This window comes from Pleurodeles waltl, unplaced genomic scaffold (genome assembly GCF_031143425.1).
Source record: "Pleurodeles waltl isolate 20211129_DDA unplaced genomic scaffold, aPleWal1.hap1.20221129 scaffold_72, whole genome shotgun sequence".
Classification (NCBI taxonomy): Eukaryota; Metazoa; Chordata; class Amphibia; order Caudata; family Salamandridae; genus Pleurodeles; species Pleurodeles waltl.
Genome location: NW_027150393.1, coordinates 701,630 through 721,702, shown reverse-complemented (window position 1 = coordinate 721,702; position 20,073 = coordinate 701,630). Strand labels below are relative to the sequence as shown.

Below are 20,073 nucleotides of genomic sequence, written 5' to 3'. Positions count from 1 at the left end.
ACGGTTCAGCATCATGAAGGTATGCAAGATTTCTTTGCAACTGCTTTTCTGTGCTTGAGCAGCAGTGCTCATAGGAACATTAAATGCACAGTGCTTCTCCATGGTAATTTCGGGTCCAGTTCTGAAATCACCTCTTGGAATGAAAGTGATGCCAGTTCCTTTCTTCCAAGGCAAGAGATCGTGTTCCGGAATGCTCAGCTTTGAGCGTCATGAACATTGGCCCTCAGTCCTTGCATCCCAGTCCAATGCAGAGCCACATAAAGCAAGCAGGTGTGTCTGTTTCCATAGTGTGGTGGTTCAAGTACAATGCATAGCCACATGAAGCAAGCTGGCAAGTGTGTCTGTTTGTGTAGTGTAGTGGTTATCATGCGCAACTCACATGCAAAAGGTCCCTGGTTCGAAGCCAAGCAAATACAGCAAGTCGCTGGGCTTTTTCCCAGTATTTGCATTTCCTGACTCAGCTGAAAGGCAAGCTGAGATAAAAGAGACTGTGTCTATCCCTCACCATCGTGAGGTACTACGCTCCTGGGGCATCTGTCACAGCTCACCAAGAGGAGTTGCGCCAGCTTACGTCAGTCAGTTGCTCACTGTTTGACCTTTGCATTGAAGCCTGAGCCTACCGCATTCAAGCCAGCCAAGGAAGGAAGGTATGAGAGCGAAAATAGCTTTCCTGCCCTCACCAAGAACACACACCTTGAGCAAATAAGGTGCCAGACTTACAAGGCCCAATCGCCAACGGAGCATCACTTTTAGTGACGCCCCGGTGGCACTATGCACTGCGCGGTATTTACAAGATGGCGTTCAGTTAACACCACCTTGTAAATACGGCACCTTAGCATTCAGCGCTTTCCCTGGAAGGGGCGTGCAATGGGTGTTGCTGGGAGTGTGCCACAGCAACACCATAGCATTTTGATGCTGCTCCAGATTTAGGAGTTGTCGTAAATCTGCGTCAGCGCCAAAATCCAACGCCATCCCAGGGGTATCGTTAGAGTGGCGCACTGAGGAGAAATGTTTTCATTTCTCCTCGTTTTTTCTCTTTCTATGTGTGCTGCATTCTGCAGCACACATAGAAGTAAGAGCAAATCACCATTGAAGATTTTTCTTTTGGCCAGGAAGGTGTCCCTTCCTGCACAAAAACAATTTCCCCCTCAACGCAGTCATCCTTGTACCATGGTGCAAGAACGGCTGCGTTGGCGCTCAGCAGCTAATTTAGAGCTGGCGCAGGGGGAAGCACAGGGTTGCGCTGTATTCTACTAAATACGGCGCTTCCTTGCATTTTGAAAATGACGGAGCGTGGGGCTTGCAAATTTGGCACAGCGTCGCGCTCAGTCATTTTCTTGTAAATCTGGGACAAAATGTCTAAAGGATAGAGGCTTTTTATGTCATGTTCGATGACGACCATGCAAATGACTCTAGTCATACTGCAGAAGAGAGCACCATGTGGCGTTTCTTGCTTTGGGATGTAGTCTCCCACTCTCTGCCACCAACCCTCGGAGCAGGGTGGGAGCCGTAGCGCTTCTGTGCCCAGGCTCGTTGGTCTAGGGGTATGATTCTCGCTTCGGGTGCGAGAGGTCCCGGGTTCAAATCCCAGACGAGCCCATTTTAGCGGAAAACAATCAAATCCTGCTCAAAATACACAACCCCTCAACATTTCTCATTCCACTCGAAGCATTGTTGCGCAAAACATATTTTTTGCCTCAGGCGAAAAATGGATTACAATGCCTTGGCTTCCTTCCTGCTTGCTCTCAGTGCGCCCTGTGTGATGATTTCACAGGCTTGCGTTCCTGGTATTTAGGCATCAGATATTTGTCTGTCTCTGCCCGCAGCTGTGACTTTTCAGGACGTCTGAGTGTATGCATGCTGGCTGACACCGCTGCAATTTTCACACTTACCCCTCGCATTCTGAGCAACTGCTGATCAAGTATAGAGGAAATCGGGCAAACATATGAGGGGAACTGTGCTCCTTCAGTCAAGCCAGCAAGCTTTTTTTCTGTAGTGTAGTGGTTATCACATTTGCCTCACACGCAAAAGGTCCCCGGTTCGACACTGGGCAGCAGTAGCTTTTGTGTTTGCTCACTAAAACCTCAGTCTCTCTCAATGCACACTTAGACAGAAATGACCTTTAAAAACTTGTGACCTGTGTAAAATGTGCTTTACTATTGCAGGACGATAAAAAGTTATCTGCATCCCTCGGTGGTCGTGCATGTGCCTTGTTTCTTGTTCTGTTTTTTTTTTTTTCTTGGCCATGTTATATTGTGGGGCCTTTAAAGCTGTGACTTTGATAGGAACATTGCAAGCGGCAGCATCAACAAGTGCAGACTGAAGAGTCAGACCTGCACAATGTTTTGGCTGTCAGGATGGCCGAGTGGTCTAAGGTGCCAGACTCAAGAGAGCTTGATCTTCAGTGAAGCTGAGCCTTCTGGTCTCTTCATGGAGGCGTGGGTTCAAATCCCACTCCTAACAGGTGTGTTTTCTTACCTTAAATCTTGCTCTGCTTGCACAGCCAGCTCCACACACCACTATCTTTGGAAGCTGCTGTGGCATGTGAGGAGAAATCCACCAACCCATCGGCTGGGCCCTCAATCAAAATTCTGTGTATTACTGGAAGGGGCATCTCAGGCACACCTTCTGTTAGAGCTGCCCTTTATGATAGTAACTACCATGCTGGTTCTACTTAAGCAGTTGATTCTATCGTTTGAAGTGAGTCTCTCCTGCCACCTTTTGGGCAAAGAAGACACTGCCCCTGCAACAACACAGGCAGACAAGCTCAAACTGGGTTTCTTGGTTAGGTGGGCGGAGCATATTGGCAATGGTGCCTCCTTGTGACTTGCAATTTACATGAAGAAGACAGAGAGGCAGCTGGGAGTAGGCAGTACCCATGAACCCCTGAACACTGTCTTGCGACTTGCACACAATTCTGAAATGAGGCGGGGGAAAGGAGGTGATTTCCCCATCAATGGCCATTCCGGGAAATCAGCCACCCCGCGTCTCCCAGGTGAGTGTTTCAGGCCTATGAGCCACTACGATTGATCGAGCCTGATCGAGCGCTGAGCGAGCAAGTGTGCTTGAATCCAAGAGGCATGCTTCTCTGGCTCAAGAGTTAGTAGGCCCTTCAGTGCTTCTGGTCTGGAAGTATAAGGTGCAAGGGTCCAGGATCCAGGACTTGCAGAGAGTTACAAGTCCCAGAAAGGGTCTGCTTTTCACATCAGTGCCCTAGTTCAGCTCACTGGCACAGGGCATCTTGACTACCTCTTTCCTTGCTAGAGACAAACAAAAAATCCTTGACAGAAAACATCAATTGCTATGGCACGCTTAGAGAGAGAGCCTCCGAATGGCCCTGCTTTTCTGAAAGACGCTTCAGAAGATGTTTTAAATGCCTCTGCAGCAGCAGTCTAGTTGATATAGGGGTATGATTCTCGCTTCGGCTGTGAGAGGACCTTGGTTCAAATCCCAGACCAACCCTTACCTTTATAGGTTCAGTCTGTGTTTTAAACAGGAGTATTTCTGCTTTTCACTCTTGTAAGATGTCATGTTGCAATGCAATACATGCTTTATACCTGCGTTGAGACGGTTCAGCATCATGAAGGTATGCAAGATTTCTTTGAAACTGCTTTTCTGTGCTGGAGCAGCAGTGCTCATAGGAACATTAAATGCACAGTGCTTCTCCATGGTAATTTCGGGTCCAGTTCTGAAATCACCTCTTGGAATGAAAGTGATGCCAGTTCCTTTCTTCCAAGGCAAGAGATCGTGTTCCGGAAGGCTCAGCTTTGAGCGTCATGAACATTGGCCCTCAGTCCTTGCATCCCAGTCCAATGCAGAGCCACATAAAGCAAGCAGGTGTGTCTGTTTCCATAGTGTGGTGGTTCCAGTACAATGCATAGCCACATGAAGCAAGCCGGCAAGTGTGTCTGTTTGTGTAGTGTAGTGGTTATCATGCGCACCTCACATGCAAAAGGTCCCTGGTTTGAAGCCAAGCAAATACAGCAAGTCGCTGGGCTTTTTCCCAGTGTTTGCATTTCCTGACTCAGCTGACAGGCAAGCTGAGATAAAAGAGACTGTGTCTATCCCTCACCATAGTGAGGTACTACGCTCCTGGGGCATCTGTCACAGCTCACCAAGAGGAGTTGCGCCAGCTTACGTCAGTCAGTTGCTCACTGTTTGACCTTTGCATTGAAGCCTGAGCCTACCGCATTCAAGCCAGCCAAGGAAGGAAGGTATGAGAGCGAAAATATCTTTCCTCCCCTCACCAAGAACACACACCTTGAGCAAATAAGGTGCCAGACTTACAAGGCCCAATCGCCAACGGAGAATCACTTTTAGTGACGCCCCGGTGGCACTATGCACTGCGCGGTATTTACAAGATGGCGTTCAGCCACTTTTTGTGGCTTAACACCACCTTGTAAATACGGCACCTTAGCATTCAGCGCTTTCCCTGGAAGGGGCGTGCAATGGGTGTTGCTGTGAGTGTGCCACAGCAACACCATAGCATTTTGATGCTGCTCCAGATTTAGGAGTTGTCGTAAATCTGCGTCAGCGCCAAAATCCAACGCCATCCCAGGGGTATCGTTAGAGTGGCGCACTGAGGAGAAATGTTTTCATTTCTCCTCGTTTTTTCTCTTTCTATGTGTGCTGCATTCTGCAGCACACATAGAAGTAGGAGCAAATCACCATTGAAGATTTTTCTTTTGGCCAGGAAGGTGTCCCTTCCTGCACAAAAACAATTTCCCCCTCAACGCAGTCATCCTTGTACCATGGTGCAAGAACGGCTGCGTTGGCGCTCAGCAGCTAATTTAGAGCTGGCGCAGGGGGAAGCACAGGGGTGCGCTATATTCTACTAAATACGGCGCTTCCCTGCATTTTGAAAATGACGGAGCGTAGGGCTTGCAAATTTGGCACAGCGTCGCGCTCAGTCATTTTCTTGTAAATCTGGGACAAAATGTCTAAAGGATAGAGGCTTTTTATGTCATGTTCGATGACGACCATGCAAATGACTCTAGTCATACTGCAGAAGAGAGCACCATGTGGCGTTTCTTGCTTTGGGATGTAGTCTCCCACTCTCTGCCACCAACCCTCGGAGCAGGGTGGGAGCCGTAGCGCTTCTGTGCCCAGGCTCGTTGCTTTAGGAGTATGATTCTTGCTTCGGGTGCGAGAGGTCCCGGGTTCAAATCCCAAACGAGCCCATTTTAGCGGAAAACAATCAAATCCTGCTCAAAATACACAACCCCTCAACATTTCTCATTCCACTCGAAGCATTGTTGCGCAAAACATATTTTTTGCCTCAGGCGAAAAATGGATTACAATGCCTAGGCTTCCTTCCTGCTTGCTCTCAGTGCGCCCTGTGTGATGATTTCACAGGCTTGCGTTCCTGGCATTTAGGCATCAGATATTTGTCTGTCTCTGCCCGCAGCTGTGACTTTTCAGGACGTCTGAGTGTATGCATGCTGGCTGACACCGCTGCAATTTTCACACTTACCCCTCGCATTCTGAGCAACTGCTGATCAAGTATAGAGGAAATCGGGCAAACATATGAGGGGAACTGTGCTCCTTCAGTCAAGCCAGCAAGCTTGTTTCTGTAGTGTAGTGGTTATCACATTTGCCTCACACGCAAAAGGTCCCCGGTTCGACACTGGGCAGCAGTAGCTTTTGTGTTTGCTCACTAAAACCTCAGTCTCTCTCAATGCACACTTAGACAGAAATGACCTTTAAAAACTTGTGACCTGTGTAAAATGTGCTTTACTATTGCAGGACGATAAAAAGTTATCTGCATCCCTCGGTGGTCGTGCATGTGCCTTGTTTCTTGTTCTGTTTTTTTTTTTTTCTTGGCCATGTTATATTGTGGGGCCTTTAAAGCTGTGACTTTGATAGGAACATTGCAAGCGGCAGCATCAACAAGTGCAGACTGAAGAGTCAGACCTGCACAATGTTTTGGCTGTCAGGATGGCCGAGTGGTCTAAGGTGTCAGACTCAAGAGAGCTTGATCTTCAGTGAAACTGAGCCTTCTGGTTTCTTCATGGAGGCGTGTGTTCAAATCCCACTCCTAACAGGTGTGTTTTCTTACCTTAAATCTTGCTCTGCTTGCACAGCCAGCTCCTCACACCACTATCTTTGGAAGCTGCTGTGGCATGTGAGGAGAAATCCACCAACCCATCGGCTGGGCCCTCAATCAAAATTCTGTGTATTACTGGAAGGGGCATCTCAGGCACACCTTCTGTTAGAGCTGCACTTTATGACAGTAACTACCATGCTGGTTTCTACTTAAGCAGTTGATTCTATCGTTTGAAGTGAGTCTCTCCTGCCACCTTTTGGGCAAAGAAGACACTGCCCCTGCAACAACACAGGCAGACAAGCTCAAACTGGGTTTCTTGGTTAGGTGGGCGGAGCATATTGGCAATGGTGCCTCCTCGTGACTTGCAATTTACATGAAGAAGACAGAGAGGCAGCTGGGAGTAGGCAGTACCCATGAACCCCTGAACACTGTCTTGTGACTTGCACACAATTCTGAAATGAGGCGGGGGAAAGGAGGTGATTTCCCCATCAAGGGCCATTCCGGGAAATCAGCCACCCAGCGTCTCCCAGGTGAGTGTTTCAGGCCTATGAGCCACTACTATAAATCTCGCCTGATCGAACCTGATTGAGCGCTGAGCGAGCAAGTGTGCTTGAATCCAAGAGGCATGCTTCTCTGGCTCAAGAGCTAGTAGGCTCTTCAGTGCTTCTGGTCTGGAAGTCTAAGGTGCAAGGGTCCAGGACTTGCAGTGGGTTACAGCTATCAGAAAGGGTCTGCTTTTCACATCAGTGCCCTAGTTCAGCTCACTGGCACAGGGCATCTTGACTACCTCTTTCCTTGCTAGAGACAAACAAAAAATCCTTGACAGAAAACATCAATTGCTATGGCACGCTTAGAGAGAGAGCCTCCAAATGGCCCTGCTTTACTGAAAGACGCTTCAGAAGATGTTTCAAATGCCTCTGCAGCAGCAGTCTAGTTGGTGTAGGGGTATGATTCTCGCTTCGGGTGTGAGAGGACCTTGGTTCAAATCCCAGACAAACCCTTACCTTTATAGGTTCAGTCTGTGTTTTAAACAGGAGTATTTCTGCTTTTCACTCTTGTAAGATGTCATGTTGCAATGCAATACATGCTTTATACCTGCGTTGAGACGGTTCAGCATCATGAAGGTATGCGAGATTTCTTAGCAACTGCTTTTCTGTGCTGGAGCAGCAGTGCTCATAGGAACATTAAATGCACAGTGCTTCTCCATGGTAATTTCGGGTCCAGTTCTGAAATCACCTCTTGGAATGAAAGTGATGCCAGTTCCTTTCTTCCAAGGCAAGAGATCGTGTTCCGGAAGGCTCAGCTTTGAGCGTCATGAACATTGGCCCTCAGTCCTTGCATCCCAGTCCAATGCAGAGCCACATAAAGCAAGCAGGTGTGTCTGTTTCCATAGTGTGGTGGTTCCAGTACAATGCATAGCCACATGAAGCAAACCGGCAAGTGTGTCTGTTTGTGTAGTGTAGTGGTTATCATGCGCACCTCACATGCAAAAGGTCCCTGGTTCGAAGCCAAGCAAAGACAGCAAGTCGCTGGGCTTTTTCCCAGTATTTGCATTTCCTGACTCAGCTGACAGGCAAGCTGAGATAAAAGAGACTGTGTCTATCCCTCACCATCGTGAGGTACTACGCTCCTGGGGCATCTGTCACAGCTCACCAAGAGGAGTTGCCCCAGCTTACGTCAGTCAGTTGCTCACTGTTTGACCTTTGCATTGAAGCCTGAGCCTACCGCATTCAAGCCAGCCAAGGAAGGAAGGTATGAGAGCGAAAATAGCTTTCCTGCCCTCACCAAGAACACACACCTTGAGCAAATAAGGTGCCAGACTTACAAGGCCCAATCGCCAACGGAGCATCACTTTTAGTGACGCCCCGGTGGCACTATGCACTGCGCGGTATTTACAAGATGGCGTTCAGCCACTTTTTGTGGCTTAACACCACCTTGTAAATACGGCACCTTAGCATTCAGCGCTTTCCCTGGAAGGGGCGTGCAATGGGTGTTGCTGTGAGTGTGCCACAGCAACACCATAGCATTTTGATGCTGCTCCAGATTTAGGAGTTGTCGTAAATCTGCGTCAGCGCCAAAATCCAACGCCATCCCAGGGGTATCGTTAGAATGGCGCACTGAGGAGAAATGTTTTCATTTCTCCTCGTTTTCTGCAGCACACATAGAAGTAAGAGCAAATCACCATTGAAGATTTTTCTTTGGGCCAGGAAGGTATCCCTTCCTGCACAAAAACAATTTCCCCCTCAACGCAGTCATCCTTGTACCATGGTGCAAGAACGGCTGCGTTGGCGCTCAGCAGCTAATTTAGAGCTGGCGCAGGGGGAAGCACAGGGGTGCGCTGTATTCTACTAAATACGGCGCTTCCCTGCATTTTGAAAATGACGGAGCGTGGGGCTTGCAAATTTGGCACAGCGTCGCGCTCAGTCATTTTCTTGTAAATCTGGGACAAAATGTCTAAAGGATAGAGGCTTTTTATGTCATGTTCGATGACGACCATGCAAATGACTCTAGTCATACTGCAGAAGAGAGCACCATGTGGCGTTTCTTGCTTTGGGATGTAGTCTCCCACTCTCTGCCACCAACCCTCGGAGCAGGGTGGGAACCGTAGCGCTTCTGTGCCCAGGCTCGTTGCTTTAGGAGTATGATTCTTGCTTCGGGTGCGAGAGGTCCCGGGTTCAAATCCCAGACGAGCCCATTTTAGCGGAAAACAATCAAATCCTGCTCAAAATACACAACCCCTCAACATTTCTCATTCCACTCGAAGCATTGTTGCGCAAAACATATTTTTTGCCTCAGGCGAAAAATGGATTACAATGCCTAGGCTTCCTTCCTGCTTGCTCTCAGTGCGCCCTGTGTGATGATTTCACAGGCTTGCGTTCCTGGCATTTAGGCATCAGATATTTGTCTGTCTCTGCCCGCAGCTGTGACTTTTCAGGACGTCTGAGTGTATGCATGCTGGCTGACACCGCTGCAATTTTCACACTTACCCCTCGCATTCTGAGCAACTGCTGATCAAGTATAGAGGAAATCGGGCAAACAGATGAGGGGAACTGTGCTCCTTCAGTCAAGCTAGCAAGCTTGTTTCCGTAGTGTAGTGGTTATCACATTTGCCTCACACGCAAAAGGTCCCCGGTTCGACACTGGGCAGCAGTAGCTTTTGTGTTTGCTCACTAAAACCTCAGTCTCTCTCAATGCACACTTAGACAGAAATGACCTTTAAAAACTTGTGACCTGTGTAAAATGTGCTTTACTATTGCAGGACGATAAAAAGTTATCTGCATCCCTCGGTGGTCGTGCATGTGCCTTGTTTCTTGTTCTGTTTTTTTTTTTTTCTTGGCCATGTTATATTGTGGGGCCTTTAAAGCTGTGACTTTGATAGGAACATTGCAAGCGGCAGCATCAACAAGTGCAGACTGAAGAGTCAGACCTGCACAATGTTTTGGCTGTCAGGATGGCCGAGTGGTCTAAGGTGCCAGACTCAAGAGAGCTTGATCTTCAGTGAAGCTGAGCCTTCTGGTCTCTTCATGGAGGCGTGGGTTCAAATCCCACTCCTAACAGGTGTGTTTTCTTACCTTAAATCTTGCTCTGCTTGCACAGCCAGCTCCTCACACCACTATCTTTGGAAGCTGCTGTGGCATGTGAGGAGAAATCCACCAACCCATCGGCTGGGCCCTCAATCAAAATTCTGTGTATTACTGGAAGGGGCATCTCAGGCACACCTTCTGTTAGAGCTGCACTTTATGACAGTAACTACCATGCTGGTTTCTACTTAAGCAGTTGATTCTATCGTTTGAAGTGAGTCTCTCCTGCCACCTTTTGGGCAAAGAAGACACTGCCCCTGCAACAACACAGGCAGACAAGCTCAAACTGGGATTCTTGGTTAGGTGGGCGGAGCATATTGGCAATGGTGCCTCCTCGTGACTTGCAATTTACATGAAGAAGACAGAGAGGCAGCTGGGAGTAGGCAGTACCCATGAACCCCTGAACACTGTCTTGCGACTTGCACACAATTCTGAAATGAGGCGGGGGAAAGGAGGTGATTTCCCCATCAAGGGCCATTCCGGGAAATCAGCCACCCCGCGTCTCCCAGGTGAGTGTTTCAGGCCTATGAGCCACTACTATAAATCTCGCCTGATCGAGCCTGATTGAGCGCTGAGCAAGCAAGTGTGCTTGAATCCTGGAGGCATACTTCTCTGGCTCAAGAGTTAGCAGGCCCTTCAGTGCTTCTGGTCTGGAAGTCTAAGGTGCAAGGGTCCAGGACTTGCAGAGGGTTACAACTACCAGAAAGGGTCTGCTTTTCACATCAGTGCCCTAGTTAAGCTCACTGGCACAGGGCATCTTGACTACCTCTTTCCTTGCTAGAGACAAACAAAAAATCCTTGACAGAAAACATCAATTGCTATGGCACGCTTAGAGAGAGAGCCTCCGAATGGCCCTGCTTTTCTGAAAGACGCTTCAGAAGATGTTTCAAATGCCTCTGCAGCAGCAGTCTAGTTGGTATAGGGGTATGATTCTCGCTTCGGGTGTGAGAGGACCTTGGTTCAAATCCCAGACAAACCCTTACCTTTATAGGTTCAGTCTGTGTTTTAAACAGGAGTATTTCTGCTTTTCACTCTTGTAAGATGTCATGTTGCAATGCAATACATGCTTTATACCTGCGTTGAGACGGTTCAGCATCATGAAGGTATGCAAGATTTCTTTGCAACTGCTTTTCTGTGCTGGAGCAGCAGTGCTCATAGGAACATTAAATGCACAGTGCTTCTCCATGGTAATTTCGGGTCCAGTTCTGAAATCACCTCTTGGAATGAAAGTGATGCCAGTTCCTTTCTTCCAAGGCAAGAGATCGTGTTCCGGAAGGCTCAGCTTTGAGCGTCATGAACATTGGCCCTCAGTCCTTGCATCCCAGTCCAATGCAGAGCCACATAAAGCAAGCAGGTGTGTCTGTTTCCATAGTGTGGTGGTTCCAGTACAATGCATAGCCACATGAAGCAAGCCGGCAAGTGTGTCTGTTTGTGTAGTGTAGTGGTTATCATGCACACCTCACATGCAAAAGGTCCCTGGTTTGAAGCCAAGCAAATACAGCAAGTCGCTGGGCTTTTTCCCAGTATTTGCATTTCCTGACTCAGCTGACAGGCAAGCTGAGATAAAAGAGACTGTGTCTATCCCTCACCATCGTGAGGTACTATGCTCCTGGGGCATCTGTCACAGCTCACCAAGAGGAGTTGCCCCAGCTTACGTCAGTCAGTTGCTCACTGTTTGACCTTTGCATTGAAGCCTGAGCCTACCGCATTCAAGCCAGCCAAGGAAGGAAGGTATGAGAGCGAAAATAGCTTTCCTGCCCTCACCAAGAACACACACCTTGAGCAAATAAGGTGACAGACTTACAAGGCCCAATCGCCAACGGAGTATCACTTTTAGTGACGCCCCGGTGGCACTATGCACTGCGCGGTATTTACAAGATGGCGTTCAGCCACTTTTTGTGGCTTAACACCACCTTGTAAATACGGCACCTTAGCATTCAGCGCTTTCCCTGGAAGGGGCGTGCAATGGGTGTTGCTGTGAGTGTGCCACAGCAACACCATAGCATTTTGATGCTGCTCCAGATTTTGGAGTTGTCGTAAATCTGCGTCAGCGCCAAAATCCAACGCCATCCCAGGGGTATCGTTAGAGTGGCGCACTGAGGAGAAATGTTTTCATTTCTCCTCGTTTTTTCTCTTTCTATGTTTGCTGCATTCTGCAGCACACATAGAAGTAAGAGCAAATCACCATTGAAGATTTTTCTTTGGGCCAGGAAGGTATCCCTTCCTGCACAAAAACAATTTCCCCCTCAACGCAGTCATCCTTGTACCATGGTGCAAGAACGGCTGCGTTGGCGCTCAGCAGCTAATTTAGAGCTGGCGCAGGGGGAAGCACAGGGGTGCGCTGTATTCTACTAAATACGGCGCTTCCCTGCATTTTGAAAATGACGGAGCGTGGGGCTTGCAAATTTGGCACAGCGTCGCGCTCAGTCATCTTCTTGTAAATCTGGGACAAAATGTCTAAAGGATAGAGGCTTTTTATGTCATGTTCGATGACGACCATGCAAATGACTCTAGTCATACTGCAGAAGAGAGCACCATGTGGCGTTTCTTGCTTTGGGATGTAGTCTCCCACTCTCTGCCACCAACCCTCGGAGCAGGGTGGGAGCCGTAGCGCTTCTGTGCCCAGGCTCGTTGGTCTAGGGGTATGATTCTCGCTTCGGGTGCGAGAGGTCCCGGGTTCAAATCCCGGACGAGCCCATTTTAGCGGAAAACAATCAAATCCTGCTCAAAATACACAACCCCTCAACATTTCTCATTCCACTCGAAGCATTGTTGCGCAAAACATATTTTTTGCCTCAGGCGAAAAATGGATTACAATGCCTTGGCTTCCTTCCTGCTTGCTCTCAGTGCGCCCTGTGTGATGATTTCACAGGCTTGCGTTCCTGGCATTTAGGCATCAGATATTTGTCTGTCTCTGCCCGCAGCGGTGACTTTTCAAGACGTCTGAGTGTATGCATGCTGGCTGACACCGCTACAATTTTCACACTTACCCCTCGCATTCTGAGCAACTGCTGATCAAGTATAGAGGAAATCGGGCAAACATATGAGGGGAACTGTGCTCCTTCAGTCAAGCCAGCAAGCTTGTTTCTGTAGTGTAGTGGTTATCACATTTGCCTCACGCGCAAAAGCTCCCCGGTTCGACACTGGGCAGCAGTAGCTTTTGTGTTTGCTCACTAAAACCTCAGTCTCTCTCAATGCACACTTAGACAGAAATGACCTTTAAAAACTTGTGACCTGTGTAAAATGTGCTTCACTATTGCAGGACGATAAAAAGTTATCTGCATCCCTCGGTGGTCGTGCATGTGCCTTGTTTCTTGTTCTGTTTTTTTTTTCTTTTCTTGGCCATGTTATATTGTGGGGCCTTTAAAGCTGTGACTTTGATAGGAACATTGCAAGCGCCAGCATCAACAAGTGCAGACTGAAGAGTCAGACCTGCACAATGTTTTGGCTGTCAGGATGGCCGAGTGGTCTAAGGTGCCAGACTCAAAAGAGCTTGATCTTCAGTGAAGCTGAGCCTTCTGGTCTTTTCATGGAGGCGTGGGTTCAAATCCCACCCCTAACAGGTGTGTTTTCTTACCTTAAATCTTGCTCTGCTTGCACAGCCAGCTCCTCACACCACTATCTTTGGAAGCTGCTGTGGCATGTGAGGAGAAATCCACCAACCCATCGGCTGGGCCCTCAATCAAAATTCTGTGTATTACTGGAAGGGGCATCTCAGGCACACCTTCTGTTAGAGCTGCACTTTATGACAGTAACTACCATGCTGGTTTCTACTTAAGCAGTTGATTCTATCGTTTGAAGTGAGTCTCTCCTGCCACCTTTTGGGCAAAGAAGACACTGCCCCTGCAACAACACAGGCAGACAAGCTCAAACTGGGTTTCTTGGTTAGGTGGGCGCAGCATATTGGCAATGGTGCCTCCTCGTGACTTGCAATTTACATGAAGAAGACAGAGAGGCAGCTGGGAGTAGGCAGTACCCATGAACCCCTGAACACTGTCTTGCGACTTGCACACAATTCTGAAATGAGGCGGGGGAAAGGAGGTGATTTCCCCATCAAGGGCCATTCCGGGAAATCAGCCACCCCGCGTCTCCCAGGTGAGTGTTTCAGGCCTATGAGCCACTACAAAAAATCTCGCCTGATCGAGCCTGATTGAGCGCTGAGCAAGCAAGTGTGCTTGAATCCAAGAGGCATGCTTCTCTGGCTCAAGAGTTAGCAGGCCCTTCAGTGCTTCTGGTCTGGAAGTCTAAGGTGCAAGGGTCCAGGACTTGCAGAGGGTTACAACTACCAGAAAGGGTCTGCTTTTCACATCAGTGCCCTAGTTAAGCTCACTGGCGCAGGGCATCTTGACTACCTCTTTCCTTGCTAGAGACAAACAAAAAATCCTTGACAGAAAACATCAATTGCTATGGCACGCTTAGAGAGAGAGCCTCCGAATGGCCCTGCTTTTCTGAAAGACGCTTCAGAAGATGTTTCAAATGCCTCTGCAGCAGCAGTCTAGTTGGTATAGGGGTATGATTCTCGCTTCGGGTGTGAGAGGACCTTGGTTCAAATCCCAGACAAACCCTTACCTTTATAGGTTCAGTCTGTGTTTTAAACAGGAGTATTTCTGCTTTTCACTCTTGTAAGATGTCATGTTGCAATGCAATACATGCTTTATACCTGCGTTGAGACGGTTCAGCATCATGAAGGTATGCGAGATTTCTTTGCAACTGCTTTTCTGTGCTGGAGCAGCAGTGCTCATAGGAACATTAAATGCACAGTGCTTCTCCATGGTAATTTCGGGTCCAGTTCTGAAATCACCTCTTGGAATGAAAGTGATGCCAGTTCCTTTCTGCCAAGGCAAGAGATCGTGTTCCGGAAGGCTCAGCTTTGAGCGTCATGAACATTGGCCCTCAGTCCTTGCATCCCAGTCCAATGCAGAGCCACATAAAGCAAGCAGGTGTGTCTGTTTCCATAGTGTGGTGGTTCCAGTACAATGCATAGCCACATGAAGCAAGCCGGCAAGTGTGTCTGTTTGTGTAGTGTAGTGGTTATCATGCGCAACTCACATGCAAAAGGTCCCTGGTTTGAAGCCAAGCAAATACAGCAAGTCGCTGGGCTTTTTCCCAGTATTTGCTTTTCCTGACTCAGCTGACAGGCAAGCTGAGATAAAAGAGACTGTGTCTATCCCTCACCATCGTGAGGTACTACGCTCCTGGGGCATCTGTCACAGCTCACCAAGAGGAGTTGCCCCAGCTTACGTCAGTCAGTTGCTCACTGTTTGACCTTTGCATTGAAGCCTGAGCCTACCGCATTCAAGCCAGCCAAGGAAGGAAGGTATGAGAGCGAAAATAGCTTTCCTGCCCTCACCAATAACACACACCTTGAGCAAATAAGGTGCCAGACTTACAAGGCCCAATCGCCAACGGAGCATCACTTTTAGTGACGCCCCGGTGGCACTATGCACTGCGCGGTATTTACAAGATGGCGTTCAGCCACTTTTTGTGGCTTAACACCACCTTGTAAATACGGCACCTTAGCATTCAGCGCTTTCCCTGGAAGGGGCGTGCAATGGGTGTTGCTGTGAGTGTGCCACAGCAACACCATAGCATTTTGATGCTGCTCCAGATTTAGGAGTTGTCGTAAATCTGCGTCAGCGCCAAAATCCAACGCCATCCCAGGGGTATCGTTAGAGTGGCGCACTGAGGAGAAATGTTTTCATTTCTCCTCGTTTTTTCTCTTTCTATGTGTGCTGCATTCTGCAGCACACATAGAAGTAAGATCAAATCACCATTGAAGATTTTTCTTTGGGCCAGGAAGGTATCCCTTCCTGCACAAAAACAATTTCCCCCTCAACGCAGTCATCCTTGTACCATGGTGCAAGAACGGCTGCGTTGGCGCTCAGCAGCTAATTTAGAGCTGGCGCAGGGGGAAGCACAGGGGTGCGCTGTATTCTACTAAATACGGCGCTTCCCTGCATTTTGAAAATGACGGAGCGTGGGGCTTGCAAATTTGGCACAGCGTCGCGCTCAGTCATTTTCTTGTAAATCTGGGACAAAATGTCTAAAGGATAGAGGCTTTTTATGTCATGTTCGATGACGACCATGCAAATGACTCTAGTCATACTGCAGAAGAGAGCACCATGTGGCGTTTCTTGCTTTGGGATGTAGTCTCCCACTCTCTGCCACCAACCCTCGTAGCAGGGTGGGAGCCGTAGCGCTTCTGTGCCCAGGCTCGTTGGTCTAGGGGTATGATTCTCGCTTCGGGTGCGAGAGGTCCCGGGTTCAAATCCCGGACGAGCCCATTTTAGCGGAAAACAATCAAATCCTGCTCAAAATACACAACCCCTCAACATTTCTCATTCCACTCGAAGCATTGTTGCGCAAAACATATTTTTTGCCTCAGGCGAAAAATGGATTACAATGCCTTGGCTTCCTTCCTGCTTGCTCTCAGTGCGCCCTGTGTGATGATTTCACAGGCTTGCGTTCCTGGCATTTAGGCATCAGATATTTGTCTGTCTCTGCCCGCAGCTGTGACTTTTCAAGACGTCTGAGTGTATGCATGCTGGCTGACACCGCTGCAATTTTCACACTTACCCCTCGCATTCTGAGCAACTGCTGATCAAGTATAGAGGAAATCGGGCAAACATATGAGGGGAACTGTGCTCCTTCAGTCAAGCCAGCAAGCTTGTTTCTGTAGTCTAGTGGTTATCACATTGCCTCACGCGCAAAAGGTCCCCGGTTCGACACTGGGCAGCAGTAGCTTTTGTGTTTGCTCACTAAAACCTCAGTCTCTCTCAATGCACACTTAGACAGAAATGACCTTTAAAAACTTGTGACCTGTGTAAAATGTGCTTTACTATTGCAGGACGATAAAAAGTTATCTGCATCCCTCGGTGGTCGTGCAAGTGCCTTGTTTCTTGTTCTGTTTTTTTTTTCTTTTCTTGGCCATGTTATAGTGTGGGGCCTTTAAAGCTGTGACTTTGATAGGAACATTGCAAGCGGCAGCATCAACAAGTGCAGACTGAAGAGTCAGACCTGCACAATGTTTTGGCTGTCAGGATGGCCGAGTGGTCTAAGGTGCCAGACTCTAGAGAGCTTGATCTTCAGTGAAGCTGAGCCTTCTGGTTTCTTCATGGAGGCGTGGGTTCAAATCCCACTCCTAACAGGTGTGTTTTCTTACCTTAAATCTTGCTCTGCTTGCACAGCCAGCTCCTCACACCACTATCTTTGGAAGCTGCTGTGGCATGTGAGGAGAAATCCACCAACCCATCGGCTGGGCCCTCAATCAAAATTCTGTGTATTACTGGAAGGGGCATCTCAGGCACACCTTCTGTTAGAGCTGCACTTTATGACAGTAACTACCATGCTGGTTTCTACTTAAGCAGTTGATTCTATCGTTTGAAGTGAGTCTCTCCTGCCACCTTTTGGGCAAAGAAGACACTGCCCCTGCAACAACACAGGCAGACAAGCTCAAACTGGGTTTCTTGGTTAGGTGGGTGCAGCATATTGGCAATGGTGCCTCCTCGTGACTTGCAATTTACAAGAAGAAGACAGAGAGGCAGCTGGGAGTAGGCAGTACCCATGAACCCCTGAACACTGTCTTGCGACTTGCACACAATTCTGAAATGAGGCGGGGGAAAGGAGGTGATTTCCCCATCAAGGGCCATTCCGGGAAATCAGCCACCCCGCGTCTCCCAGGTGAGTGTTTCAGGCCTATGAGCCACTACTATAAATCTCGCCTGATCGAGCCTGATTGAGCGCTGAGCAAGCAAGTGTGCTTGAATCCAAGAGGCATGCTTCTCTGGCTCAAGAGTTAGCAGGCCCTTCAGTGCTTCTGGTCTGGAAGTCTAAGGTGCAAGGGTCCAGGACTTGCAGAGGGTTACAACTACCAGAAAGGGTCTGCTTTTCACATCAGTGCCCTAGTTAAGCTCACTGGCACAGGGCATCTTGACTACCTCTTTCCTTGCTAGAGACAAACAAAAAATCCTTGACAGAAAACATCAATTGCTATGGCACGCTTAGAGAGAGAGCCTCCGAATGGCCCTGCTTTTCTGAAAGACGCTTCAGAAGATGTTTCAAATGCCTCTGCAGCAGCAGTCTAGTTGGTATAGGGGTATGATTCTCGCTTCGGGTGTGAGAGGACCTTGGTTCAAATCCCAGACAAACCCTTACCTTTATAGGTTCAGTCTGTGTTTTAAACAGGAGTATTTCTGCTTTTCACTCTTGTAATATGTCATGTTGCAATGCAATACATGCTTTATACCTGCGTTGAGACGGTTCAGCATCATGAAGGTATGCAAGATTTCTTTGCAACTGCTTTTCTGTGCTGGAGCAGCAGTGCTCATAGGAACATTAAATGCACAGTGCTTCTCCATGGTAATTTCGGGTCCAGTTCTGAAATCACCTCTTGGAATGAAAATGATGCCAGTTCCTTTCTTCCAAGGCAAGAGATCGTGTTCCGGAAGGCTCAGCTTTGAGCGTCATGAACATTGGCCCTCAGTCCTTGCATCCCAGTCCAATGCAGAGCCACATAAAGCAAGCAGGTGTGTCTGTTTCCATAGTGTGGTGGTTCCAGTACAATGCATAGCCACATGAAGCAAGCCGGCAAGTGTGTCTGTTTGTGTAGTGTAGTGGTTATCATGCGCACCTCACATGCAAAAGGTCCCTGGTTTGAAGCCAAGCAAATACAGCAAGTCGCTGGGCTTTTTCCCAGTATTTGCATTTCCTGACTCAGCTGACAGGCAAGCTGAGATAAAAGAGACTGTGTCTATCCCTCACCATCGTGAGGTACTACGCTCCTGGGGCATCTGTCACAGCTCACCAAGAGGAGTATCCCCAGCTTACGTCAGTCAGTTGCTCACTGTTTGACCTTTGCATTGAAGCCTGAGCCTACCGCATTCAAGCCAGCCAAGGAAGGAAGGTATGAGAGCGAAAATAGCTTTCCTGCCCTCACCAAGAACACACACCTTGAGCAAATAAGGTGCCAGACTTACAAGGCCCAATCGCCAACGGAGCATCACTTTTAGTGACGCCCCGGTGGCACTATGCACTGCGCGGTATTTACAAGATGGCGTTCAGCCACTTTTTGTGGCTTAACACCACCTTGTAAATACGGCACCTTAGCATTCAGCGCTTTCCCTGGAAGGGGCGTGCAATGGGTGTTGCTATGAGTGTGCCACAGCAACACCATAGCATTTTGATGCTGCTCCAGATTTAGGAGTTGTCGTAAATCTGCGTCAGCGCCAAAATCCAACGCCATCCCAGGGGTATCGTTAGAGTGGTGCACTGAGGAGAAATGTTTTCATTTCTCCTCGTTTTTTCTCTTTCTATGTGTGCTGCATTCTGCAGCACACATAGAAGTAAGAGCAAATCACCATTGAAGATTTTTCTTTGGGCCAGGAAGGTATCCCTTCCTGCACAAAAACAATTTCCCCCTCAACGCAGTCATCCTTGTACCATGGTGCAAGAACGGCTGCGTTGCCGCTCAGCAGCTAATTTAGAGCTGGCGCAGAGGGAAGCACAGGGGTGCGCTGTATTCTACTAAATACGGCGCTTCCCTGCATTTTGAAAATGAAGGAGCGTGGGGCTTGCAAATTTGGCACAGCGTCGCGCTCAGTCATTTTCTTGTAAATCTGGGACAAAATGTCTAAAGGATAGAGGCTTTTTATGTCATGTTCGATGACGACCATGCAAATGACTCTAGTCATACTGCAGAAGAGAGCACCATGTGGCGTTTCTTGCTTTGGGATGTAGTCTCCCACTCTCTGCCACCAACCCTCGGAGCAGGGTGGGAGCCGTAGCGCTTCTGTGCCCAGGCTCGTTGGTCTAGGGGTATGATTCTCGCTTCGGGTGCGAGAGGTCCCGGGTTCAAATCCCGGACGAGCCCATTTTAGCGGAAAACAATCAAATCCTGCTCAAAATACACAACCCCTCAACATTTCTCATTCCACTCGAAGCATTGTTGCGCAAAACATATTTTTTGCCTCAGGCGAAAAATGGATTACAATGCCTTGGCTTCCTTCCTGCTTGCTCTCAGTGCGCCCTGTGTGATGATTTCACAGGCTTGCGTTCCTGGCATTTAGGCATCAGATATTTGTCTGTCTCTGCCCGCAGCTGTGACTTTTCAAGACGTCTGAGTGTATGCATGCTGGCTGACACCGCTGCAATTTTCACACTTACCCCTCGCATTCTGAGCAACTGCCGATCAAGTATAGAGGAAATCGGGCAAACATATGAGGGGAACTGTGCTCCTTCAGTCAAGCCAGCAAGCTTGTTTCTGTAGTGTAGTGGTTATCACATTTGCCTCACGCGCAAAAGGTCCCCGGTTCGACACTGGGCAGCAGTAGCTTTTGTGTTTGCTCACTAAAACCTCAGTCTCTCTCAATGCACTCTTAGACAGAAATGACCTTTAAAAACTTGTGACCTGTGTAAAATGTGCTTTACTATTGCAGGACGATAAAAAGT

The 20,073-nt window shown here is 48.4% G+C and overlaps 4 non-coding genes across 4 annotated transcripts; all 4 read left to right on the top strand.

The window, feature by feature from the left end:
* The first annotated feature begins 1,527 nt into the window (after positions 1-1,527).
* Positions 1,528-1,599, top strand: TRNAP-CGG (transfer RNA proline (anticodon CGG)). Its single transcript has one exon. It is a non-coding gene; the product is annotated as a tRNA-Pro (tRNA).
* A 10,653-nt stretch (positions 1,600-12,252) lies between these two features.
* On the top strand, positions 12,253-12,324 carry TRNAP-CGG (transfer RNA proline (anticodon CGG)). The gene has a single exon. It is a non-coding gene; the product is annotated as a tRNA-Pro (tRNA).
* A 3,514-nt stretch (positions 12,325-15,838) lies between these two features.
* On the top strand, positions 15,839-15,910 carry TRNAP-CGG (transfer RNA proline (anticodon CGG)). Its single transcript has one exon. It is a non-coding gene; the product is annotated as a tRNA-Pro (tRNA).
* A 3,513-nt stretch (positions 15,911-19,423) lies between these two features.
* Positions 19,424-19,495, top strand: TRNAP-CGG (transfer RNA proline (anticodon CGG)). Its single transcript has one exon. It is a non-coding gene; the product is annotated as a tRNA-Pro (tRNA).
* The last annotated feature ends 578 nt before the right edge of the window (positions 19,496-20,073 follow it).